This window comes from Bison bison, unplaced genomic scaffold (genome assembly GCF_000754665.1).
Source record: "Bison bison bison isolate TAMUID 2011002044 unplaced genomic scaffold, Bison_UMD1.0 scf7180017864223, whole genome shotgun sequence".
In the NCBI taxonomy this organism is placed as follows: domain Eukaryota; kingdom Metazoa; phylum Chordata; class Mammalia; order Artiodactyla; family Bovidae; genus Bison; species Bison bison.
In genome coordinates, this window is record NW_011494795.1 from 901,876 (window position 1) to 913,564 (window position 11,689).

The following is an 11,689-nucleotide window of genomic DNA, read 5'->3' on the forward strand; positions in this document are numbered from 1 at the left end:
TGTTTGTTGTTTTTTTTTTCTGCAGATTTCAGCCCTTTGGAGGCAGAGGGTACATCTGCTGTTTCACTTACCTGTTGCCGCATAAGGAGCCACCCCAAGCTGCCCTCCTGTTATCTCTCACCGGGCTGTGGGCCGGCTGGGCTCCGCAGGGCAGTGCTTCTTCTGATCTCACTTCAAGTCTCTCATGTTGTCAACAGATCATGGCTGGGCTGGCATCATCTGCAGGTGAGACCGGACCCGGGCTAGGCATCTCTCTGCTCCATGTGGTAGAAGAGTCTGGCCTCTCTCCACATCATCTTCCTGGGGAGAGGGACCTGGACCTTCAGGTGGTGGCCCTGAGCTCCCCAAAGCGCAGGATCCAAGAGGGAGGAAGCGGAAAGGGGGGCAGGCCAGACCTGGGATCGGCACACTGCTGGCATCCCACCTCGGGAAGGACCCGCCAGAGGGCGTAAACACTGGGGGGTGTGGTTCATCCTGGCCATCTCAGGAGACTGCCCGGCGCCCAAACTGCGGGTGAGAAAGCTGGGTGCAGATGGTAACATGACTTCACTCCTGACTCAGTCACTGGTGTCCTTGTGGGAGAGGAAGAGACCCAGATGCACACGGGTGTGTACATATGTGTGCATACACGCATGCACATGCACACAAACACAAGTAAAACCATGTGAAGGCAGAAGTCCAGGGTGAGATATCCAAAGTGAGTCGCTTGTGGAGGGAGTATTCCCATCCAGATTGCTCAGCCTCCCAACCCAAGATTCTGCCGCATCGTCTTCACAGCGAATTTCAAAGGACCCTGAGGCAGCTGTTCTCTGCAGCTTTTTTTTCCCTTCTTTTTAACATTTCTTTATTGGAATATAATTGGCAGCTTTTTTTAAAAGATTTTTTTCCCCCTACTGTGGGCCATTTTTAAAGTCTTCATTGAATTTGTTGCAATATTGCTTCTGTTTTTTTGTGTGTTTTGTTTTTTTGGCCACGAGGCATGTGAGATCTTAGCTCCCCGACCAAGGAAGGAATACACACCCTCTGTGTTGGAAGGCAAAGTCTCAACCACTGGACCGCCAGGGAAGCGGCACTTTTGAAGAAAGAAAGAGCAGAGTTGGGGGCCAGGGTGGAACAGGCACTGGGAAGGACACTGGGCATGCAGCTCGGGGTCTCCACTGCCTCTCGCTCTCCTGGGACCGCGCTGTTTGTTCACAGGGATCTCAGGTTGTGGCTGCAGCTACTGCCCTTTTAACCTCTTCCTGACTCCCTGCAGGGGAGAGCATGGCCCGGGCTTCCCCCTACAGTCACCTAAAGGTACTTGGTGATGCACTTGGTTGGGGGGAACTTAAGTCCCCCTGGGGCCAACTTAGGCTAAAGGAGATGAAAGATGGGATGAAGCTGGGGGATAAATTCTCCTTTCCTCCTTTGGAGATGTCGTTCTGAGGCTTGGCTTTCTTGCTGTAAACCTACTGGGAGACCTCCCTGGGGCCCTTCTTGCAATGGGTGAAGCAGTGGCCGGCCCAGAAGTGTATCATTATGTGATGTCTCCTGCATCCTCTCTCCTCTGCCCAACCTCACTCTCATCGCCCTGGGACTGCACCTTCCAGTAACCTGTTAGCACTGAAGTCTTGCCTCGGGTTCTATTTTCTAGAAAACCTGGGCTAGGATAGCCCTGGAGCCTCACGCAGCCCATGGAGGTTGGAATAGGATTCTGAAAATGCTTGCTGAGCACTGACCTGCAGGAGATGAACGCTCCGTAACGGTCACTCTTGTAACTCAAAATAAAGACTTGAAAAGCTTCACCCCATACCTTTCCAGGAAACCTCCTGTGGGGGAATCCCAAGAATCCTTTATTACCTGAGTAAATGCAGAAACTCTTTTCTGTAGAATCCATGAGGCCAAGCTCCAATTTGATTTAGATTCCTATTTTCAGGCTTAAGGAATTTATATTTCATAGAGTCAGGTGATAATCCCTAACATTTATCAAGCACCTGTCAAGTGGCAGAAACTGTGCCTCGTACTTTAGATGGGTTATTTGATTTTATCCTCTCAATAGCCTTGTGAAGAAGGTACGATTATTACATCCATTGAAAAAAAGGAGATGACAAAACAGGTCCAGAGACACCGAGCGCTTGTCCAATAACACATAGCTGATAAGAAGTGGAGCTGAGACTTGTCTGGTCTGAGTCCAGAGCCCTTGTTCTTCACCAGAACCAGGGGAGACTTCCCCTGCTCTGCTTGGCGAGAAGCATTTATCTTCAGAAAGTACAAACAGTTGGTCTTGTCTCTTTGACTAAAACGTCTTCCTTTTGAGGTAGTGAGTTCTTCATCACTAGGAGCATGTAAGCAGTAAGTTTGAAGGTTTGTGTTACCCTGGGCATGGAGAGATGTTCGGGCGACAGATCCAGGAAGCAGACCACCTTTTAAACTTTCAAACATCTTGTTCTGTGATGGGCTGTCCTGCTGTAACCACGGCTGTCCCAGGAGGACACGTTAATTTTCTGGCACCCAGTTTCTCTGGAAGAGCTCTCTGTTCCTCCAACCTGGGTACCGTCCCCACTCCACACCCCACACCCCCAGTGCACCCAGCTTCTCCAGGCTCAGTCAGGACTGGGCAGAGCAGCGAAGGCTGATGCTGGGTGAGGCAGGCTGGCTGTGAGGTGGAAGAGCCAAGGAGCTCAGTTCCCTGGCAGCATAAGAAGACCCTCCCTTCTAACCCAAGGTGGGGCAGGGACCCTGATTCAGAAGAGGAAGCCCCAGAGAGGGCGGGCCCACATATGCTCTATTTTTAAAAAATAATAAATTAATCTGGCCAGACCAGGTCTTAGTTGCGGCACGTGGGAGCTTTAGCTGCGGCATGCAAACTCTTAGTTTCAGCACCTGGGATCTAGTTCCCTGACCAAGGATTGAACCTGGGCCCCCTGCATTGGGAGCACAAACAGCCACTGGACCACTAGAGAAGTCCCCATGTGCACTCTTGAAGAGAAGAGCATTTCTGGACCAGCTGTGGGCTTGGCCCTGCTGCCTGTAACTGGCAGGACCCCTCCTCTGTCCTCGGCCCATGTTTAGAACAGCAGGGACTGAGGGCGGGGGTCTCCAGGTGTTCCAGCCCCCCCGCCACACTTGGAGAGGGCTCTGGACCCACAAACCTTTGCAGGATTGGGGGCCCCTCCCATCTTCTTTCCCCAAGGCCCCTCCCCTCTGTTGGAGGCCGAAGTGTCCCAGCCCCACTCTGGTCCCCGCGATGGCCTCCCATTTGTAGGCACCTGCCTCACTTGTCCTGGGGGACCTCACCCCTGGTCAGCCCCCCAGTAGGTCTGGGGTCCTCGGGTGCCCCCCGTAAGACCTTCTGCTTCTCCTTCATCTGAAGCCTCTGCTGCTCATGGAGCCATGGGAAGCCCTCCGTTCGGCTGCCTCCTCCAGGCCCCCCAAGAGGCACCAAAAAGCTCCCAGGCCAGCCCCCATCTTCAGTGACTCCCCACAGGAAAGGCTTCCTTCTCACTCTTGGCTCAGCCGGAAGTAGGTTTTGTGGATGCTCTGCTCCACGTGGTCACGCAGGGGCCCAGGCTCCTTCCCATCGGATGTCACATCTTCGCCTAGAGCCCTGGAAGCCAGGGAAGGAGGGAGCGTGGAGGAAGGTGTGACAGGCCAGGCCAGGGGCCAGGGGGTGTGTATTTCGCTGCCCACCCAGCCCATGAACCTGCCCGCAGGGGGCTGTGCGGTTCAGCTGTGTGTCCGGGAGGCAGGGGCCAGGACCCCCAACTCCAGACACCGCTGAAGGGTGGGGATTTCTGCATCCAGGGCACAGACCTGCACAGACCCAGGGTCTCCCCTGGAGGGGAGCTGGAGGGGAGAAGCTATCCTTGAAGGAGGAATAAAAAGACCTTGCCTGCTTTCTTAGGCAAGGGACCCGAGGTCCTTGGCTTCCCGCACCTGTGGCTGGAGCTCAGGTCAGGCTGACTTTTCACGCCCACTGCCTGTTCCAGGGCTGGGACTCCGACACTGGGCCCCTGAGCGGTGGCCCCCCCAGACCCCCTGGTGTGGTTTCCAAATCTCCACCCCAGGCAAGCCCATCTGTCTGCTCCCCTCCAACTCCCCCCTCCCCAGCTCCAAGCAGCCCACCCAACATGCCAGAGCCCCTGGAGCCTGCCAGCCAGACTGGAGCCCTACCCCTCCCTCCTGGAACAAGAATCAAATCGAGTTTCTACCCCCTCCCCTTGGAATCAGTCACATGGGCTCTGGATAGGAGGGAGCCCGGTCTGTGGGCACGGTGTGGGGGCTGGAAATGAACATTTCTCCCCAAATAATAACATCAACAGCAACCTAATTCAGACCCAGCCTGGGCCCGCTGAGAGCCTTCTGTGCCTCCCTGGGAGGTCTGGAAACTGGGCCGAGGCCTGTGGGCAGAACTGAGCAGCTCCGGGGGCAGGGTGTGTGTTGGGGGGAGGGTAAGGACAGACCCCCAGCCTAGAGCAACGGGGAGCAGGGATGGACGGGGCTGGCTGAGGGAAGGTACCCAGCGTGCAGCCCCTCGGAGTGGCCCCCTGCGGCTCACCATGAGAGGAAGCGCCAGCCTTGGAGGTGGCACCCTTGCTGGCTGCTCCATCCAGGTGCTGGTGGCTGTGTTCCCCGCTTCGGGGGCAGGGGTGGCTCCTGGGTTTCTCAACCAGCAGTGTTTGCTGAGCCCAGTGGCTGACCCTCCACCACGATCCAGGGCTCCCTGCATCCACCCACCATGCTCACTTCCAGACTGCGGGGCTACGCGATGTGTGGTCTTAACCCAGGCTCAGCTCCCAGCCCCATCTCTTCCCTGCTGTGTCACCTGGAGCCTACCCCTCTGAGCCTCCATGTTCTTATCCATAAAATGGAGACAGTAGCAAGTTCCTTGAAAGGCTGTCTTATGGGCTTTGTCGCTCAGTCTTGTCTGACTCATTGTGACCCCACGGACTGTAGCCCCCCAGGCTCCTCTGTCCATGGGATTCTCCAGGACAGAATACTGGAGAGGGTTGCCATTTCCTTCTCCGGGGGATCTTCCCCACCCAGAGATCGAACCCAGGTCTCCCGAGTTGCAGGCAGATTCTTTACCGACAGAGCCACCAGGGAAGCCCAAAGGGATTAGAAATCACATGTAAAGCAGTGGTGCCTGGAGCACCTCCTGAGCTGGTGGCCAGTGTTGTCATGGCGATGAAGATGCTACAGAAGACAGGGATGACTCCCAGACCTGCCGTGTGCCCCTGCCCCACCTCCCGCCTGGCCTCAGATCCCAGGCAATGAAAGAACAGAACCTGCTGCCTCCAGTGTACTCATTTTCAGGAAACCTTTCCTGAGGACCCCCCCTCACCTTAACTGGGCCTCACCTGGGAAATGAGAGGTGGGGAGACGCCAGGCTCAGCAGTGTTGCGAGGGACATTCAAGCTGGGAGCAAAGCCTGCACAAAGTTGGGAGCAGGGCCCTGCAAAGTTAGGGAGCAGGCCCCCCACAAAGCCCCCAGAGCCGACTCGAGGGCAGCGGGGCCCATAGTCCCTGGGACGAGCTCTCCAGGTCACTGGGCAGTGCTGGCCAGGTGACCACCCAGGCGTCTCCCACCCTCCTCCGGCTCTGACGTTCCACACCTTCAGGACACACTCGGTTTCCACACAGACCCGCAAATGTCTGTCTTCCTGGGACAGTCCTTAGCGATCACCCACCCTTGTGTGACAGAGGAGGAAACCTGGGGACCAGCAGGGACAGGCCTGAGGTCACTCTGAGCCGCAACTTGCGGCCTTAAAAGGACCCCACGGACGCAGAGCTGCTCTGACCTTCCCCACGGCCACATCCAGTCCTTGGAGCCTCTGCCCAGACCCCGCGTCCCCTGCCCTGCCAGCCTCCGTCCCCACATGCAGCGACTGGTCTGGACCGCTCGTGCCCTCCAACGGCCTCCATCACAGCTAAACACAAAGACCAGACGCAGCAGCCGGGCCTCCCTGTGGGCACTGGCCTCGATACCTCCCCGGGGCCCCGATCTCTGAATTTAATCTCATACGACAGGGACCCAGAGTGCTCTGGGCCTGGGGGTTTATTGAGACGGGGTTGAGGGGGGGTCTTCTTCTAGATTCCAGAGTGGGCGGCTCAGCACCAGGACACCTGGGATCCCACCCTGGGTTTGCCCAGACACAGAGAGGGTGCCCACTTGGCCGTCCTACCTGCAGCAGGGAGAGTAACGCCTCTTAACCACTTCCCAGCGCTTCATTTGTACCATTAGTGAAATAGAGTATGTACTGTTTTGGCAGTTTTTAGGCAAGCAGCTCAGTGGCCCTAAGGACACTGACCCTGTTGGACAGCCCCCACCACCATCCATGTCCGGAGCTTTTTCATCTTGTAAAAGTGCCCTCTGTCCCCTTTAAACACGAACCCCCCATCTCCCCCTCCCTGGCTTCTGGGATCCACCCTGCTACTCTCTGTCTCTATGAATCTGACTCCTTCAAGGAGCTCACGTAAGTGGAATCCTACCCTATTTACCTTTCTGTGACTGGCTTATTTCACTGAGTATAAGGTCCTCAGGGTGCATCTATCTTGCGACAGAATTCCCTTCCTGTTTAAGGCTGAGTGATCCTCCCTTGTGTGGACAGACCACACTTGATTCATCTGTCCACGGACGCATGAGTTGCCTCCATCTTCTGGCTACAGTGAATGACGCTGCTGTGAACACGTGTGTGTGTGATTAACTGTTTCGGGCTTTAGCTCAGAAGTAGAAATATTGGGTCGTATGGCAGTTTTGTGTTCATTTTGGAGGCATTCATCCACCTATTACCTGGACTGCCGCTTATGAATCTGCAGGGGGGCCGGAGCTTCTCCCATGCAGGAGAAGCCCAGCCTTTCCTCCCAGAGGAATCAGCAGCAGCGTGGAGCGGGGGCGTGGAGCTGGCTGAGGCCTGCCTGCCTTCTCACTGTCTTCAGGCGCTGTTGGTGACCCTTTGATCTCATCCGATTTCCAAGGGAAAAAAGAAAGGAGCGCTGATGGGTAGCAATGTGACCCAAAGGCTCCTTGGGAGAAATCTCATGCCTGGGGAGGCAAAGAGCTGGAGCGGGGAGCCTCTGCTCCATTCTGAAGAATCCAGATCCTGCAGCTACTGAGAGCCTCCAGGCAGGATGGGGGAGAAGTAATTCCATTATTCAACAGTGTGGCTTAGTTGGGGCAAGAGCCCTGTTCTGTGACAGTGAACACACGCTGGAGACAACACCTCTCACAGCGGGACACACTGTTGAATAATGGAATTACGCATCAGACTGTCTGGACTCTAAAACGCCTGCTCTCCTTCACCCGGGTCCCCTGGGGTGGGGGTGGGGGGCATGTCGACTGAAATCCAGATTTGAAACACTACGCCAAAAGCCTTGGTGGTGTTTTCATTGCAGAGAATTGTCACCAACTTGCCGATGATTTTGCAAGGATTGACGGCAGAAGACCAGGATGGATTGATTCCCCGTGGAGAGAAGGGCTAAGATGCTGGACCTCGGCAGAGTCTTCAACCCTCTGAATTCCTCTTGCCTTCTCAGTAGCCCCGAATCACACTCGCCTCAGTTTATTAACCCCCTTCACTGTGTCTGGCATCTCTATGCAGCCCCTCATTTGTTATGGGCTGAATTATGTCCTCTTAAAAATTCACACAGTGAGGTCCCATTGTTCTAGTACCTCAGGATGTGACTGTATCTGGAGACAGGAGATTAAGTTAAAACAAGGTCACTGGGGTGGGCTCTAATCCAGATGACTGGTGTTCTTAGAAGAAGAGGAGACGAGGACACAGAATCACAGAGGGAGGACCACGTGAGGACACAGAGAGAAGACATCCATCCACAAGCCAAGGACAGAGGCCTCAGGGGGGACCGACCTGCTGACACCTTGATCTCAGACTTCCAGCCCGTGCAAACATAAAGTTTTGTTGTGTAAGCCACTCAGTCTGCGTTAGTGTGTTATGGTGGGCCAAGCAAAATAATCCATTGTCCATCATTTAGTCCCTCTAACAGCCCAGGGAGGTGGGCTGTTAGAATGGGGAGGATGAGGCCAGACTCTTGCCCGAGGTGGTCCGGCAGCACCAGCGGGAGCCGGCATCTGCTGCCTCCTCCCTGCGGCCTCCAGCGGGGTCCATTTCTTTCCCGGGGTTGTTTCAGGCCGGTGAGGCTGCAGCGGAGTCTGCCTGGGTCTCCCTCCACTTTGACCTGTGGCTAAAGTGTTTCTTTTCTGGCCACCCCCTGAAAGCACCGCCTACGGTCCTGGTTATCGTTAGGGCTGGATCGATGCCTCTGCCTCCCAGTTCATCCATCACAGGCAGTGAGAATGATGGCTGGGCAGCCAGGCTGGTGTCCGAGCAAAATGGCCCTGCTCAGGGCAGGGAAGCACCAGCCAGTGGGGGGTCCCTGGAGAGGCCAGAACACAGGATGGTGGCCAGCGGCTTGGCTCGAAGGCTGGGGGCCAGAGCCAGACCAACTCTGTCTCATCCCAGCATGTGGGTTTGCACTGCAGGCAGTGACACTCTTTTGGCACAGAGAGGGCCCATCTGCTGTCCAGGCCCAGCCCCCGCTGTTGAATGCCAGGCCTCTGGCTGCTGGCTGCGAAAACTCCAAGTGCTTTAAAGCCCGACCTTAGGGGTTTTCTATTGGTGTAATTTATAGGTCACATCAGTTTTAGGACCTCCAGAAATCACTCCAGACCAGCCTCCAGCATCTTCAGCCTGTGACATCCACCTCCCCAGGAGCCCCAGACATTTCTGTCTCTTTTTCCAGAGACCTTGAAACTCCATCAATAATCAACGCCCACCCCCGCCCAGTCACTTTGAAGAGAAAGCAGAAAAGTCCCTCCCTTCTTGGGTTGTGTTATTTACTGTGTGTTTTCCTAGTTGTTCGAACCTGTCTGCTTCCTGGATTCAGTGTCATGATTTGTTCTTGTTGTTGTTTAGTCGCCAAGTCGTGTCGGACTCTTTGCAACCCCACGGACTGCAGCCCTCCAGGCTCCTCTGTCCACGGGATTACCCAGGCAAGAATCCTGGAGTGGGTTGCTATTTCCTTCTCTAAGGGATCTTCCTGACCCAGGGGAATCTTCTGGGGTTTCCTGCATTGGCAGGTGGATTCTTTATCACTGAGCCACCTGGGAAGCCCAAGTGTCATGATGGACACGATTAATAACGCAGTTTCTTTCCTGGGCTCTGGATGCTGCTGGTAAAGCCAGAGACTGGTGACCTCCCTCCCCTTGGAGAAGAGAGAGCACAGCTGTCCAGCTGCCCTGAGAATCCATCACAGCACATCAGGCTCCACTTCCTCGGTGGAGCTTCTGGAATAGAACACAGTTGCTTACACATTCGTATTTCAGGCAAATGCAGGCTGTTCCTTCATCTGTTAATATTGTCTTCAAATAAAAAGGGGCGTGATGAATACCTTTCTCATACTCTCTCTCTCTCACACACACATACATCAGGCATCGAGACAGTAGACAACACCAAGTTCTAGGCATCAGATCTCCCCAAGCTTGAACCCTGGGTCCACTACCTACTTGCCATAGGTATAAACTGACTTGAACGCAGCTGACCTGGAAATTACCTTGAGCACAGGGGGAGTTTCTTGGAGGGACAGGTGGCCTGAGGAGCTGGGCTGTTGATAGACAGGAGGCGAGGAGCACTGGACCTCAGGATCTGCAGAAACCATGAAGCTGCTCACAACATAGTCCGTGTGCCTGAGAAAAGCGCTAGAAGCAGCCGTGTACATCAGTTGGAGGTGCGCGTCCCCGGTACTCATCAGGGTCTCGGAGCAGGTCTGTCACCCCCAACCCCAGAGAGGCTCAGAATCACTGCTTGTATCACCTCCCTGGCCACTCAGGGCCTAACCCCTTCTCTCCACTCCAGTCACAAAGTATCCCCTGGTTGCCCTGTCCTGGCACCGACTCCCCCCATTGCCTGGGGCTTCCCAGCACCCGGGACTTTCAACATTACCACCAGGACAGTCCCAGGCAAACAGGATAGCAGGTCCCCCCAGCTCCGTCCTCTCCTGACTTTGGCAGCCTTGCTCTCTCGGTGTGTCTGACCACCCACTCCACCCACCCCGAGTGAGTTGCCCCTCATCTGTGTGCCCACGCCCTCTCTTCTCATCACAACGCCCACCCCGCTGTACTGAAATTGCTCACTTAATCATCTCCCTTCCTGCTGCCTTATTCACTGCAGCATCCCCTGGTCCAGTCACATGATCTGTATGAGCGCAATAACATGTGTGGTTGGGGCAGGAGGGAGCCGATGACTCCATCGTGAGCAAGCCCGCTGCGCAGGGAGGCAGGGAGATTTCGCCCCCTCCCTGCCTAGAGACCCGATTTCCAGGGACAGCTCTTGGTTCTGACGTAAGTCAGGCACATCTGACTGACAGCAAGATAAAAAAACATTCTGAATTCAGAAAGCCCCTCAAAGTTCTCAGGAGGTTCTGGGGAGATAACCCAGAGAGTTGAAGGGGAGGTAGGAAAGAAATTCCCCACAGGAGACTTACCCAGCTGGTGGAGAATGCCTGGACTCACTGATGGCCATGGGGGTCACCTTTCAGGGAGGGGGGTCACCTGGCCAGCATCTTGCCTGCAGCAGGTGAGGGGGTTGGGTTTGATGCTCCTGCTGTAGGAGTTTGCTAGGCCTGCCGTGAAAAGTCCCGCAAACTCAGGGAGCTCAGCTCATGTTCTGCGATGACCTAGAGGGGTGGGACGGGGCGTGGGAGGGAGGCTCAGGATGGAGGGGATATTTGTATTCATATAGCTGATATGTGTGTATATGATTGTGTGGCAGAAATGAACACTGTAAAGCAAGTATAGTCCAATAAAAAGTAAATTAAAAAAACACTGCAAACTGGGAGGCTTAACCACCAGAAACACACTGTTCCTCAGTTCTGGAGGTTGGACGTCCAAGATCAAGGTGGTAAGCAGCGCTGTGCTCCTCCCTGTGGGCACCCGTTCCAGGCTTCTCTCAGCTTCAGATAGCTTCTTGGCTTGTGGCAGCATCATTCTAGTCTTCATCCTGCATTCTCTCTGTGTTTGTGTCCATGTTCAAATTTCCCCTTTTTATAGGGACGCCAGTCGTATTGGATTGCAGCCCACCCACCCTCGTCCAGGGTGACCTCATCTTGACTAATGATGGCTGTAATGACCCTCCTTCCCAGTAAGGTCACACACAGAAGAACTCGGGGTTACGACGTCAACACGTGACTGCGGGGAGGGGAGACATCAGTCAACTCATGACACCCACCAGGAGAGAGTTCAGGAGGCAAGGTGGCCCCTCAAGATGAAACAAGAGAGCCATCCCCAGAAAAGGGGGGAATGGATGCTGAGCTGTTTGACCACAGTTGCCCTGGGGGCTGTGAGATTCACTAGGTCATGAGCTGTCAGAGGGCCAGGGTGTAAATGAACAACTTGCCTTCTCCGCAACAGAACCTTGACTTCCATCAGGTCTACACGATGCACCTGCTGAAGAGGTGTTGCCTGAGCACCTACTGGCAGCCAAGCTCTGCTCAAGGCACCTGGACTACGGAAGTGAAGACAGAGAAAAATCTATGCCCTCCTGGGGCTTCCATTCTAGTGATAACTGCCCTCCCCAACACCCTGACCATCTGTTGATTCCCTCCAGAGGGAGGCAGGGCCTCATTTTTCCCACTGTGGTCCTTCCTGTGGTTTCAGCCACACGATCCCAGCAACACTTTTCCTGGGGGGGGATAC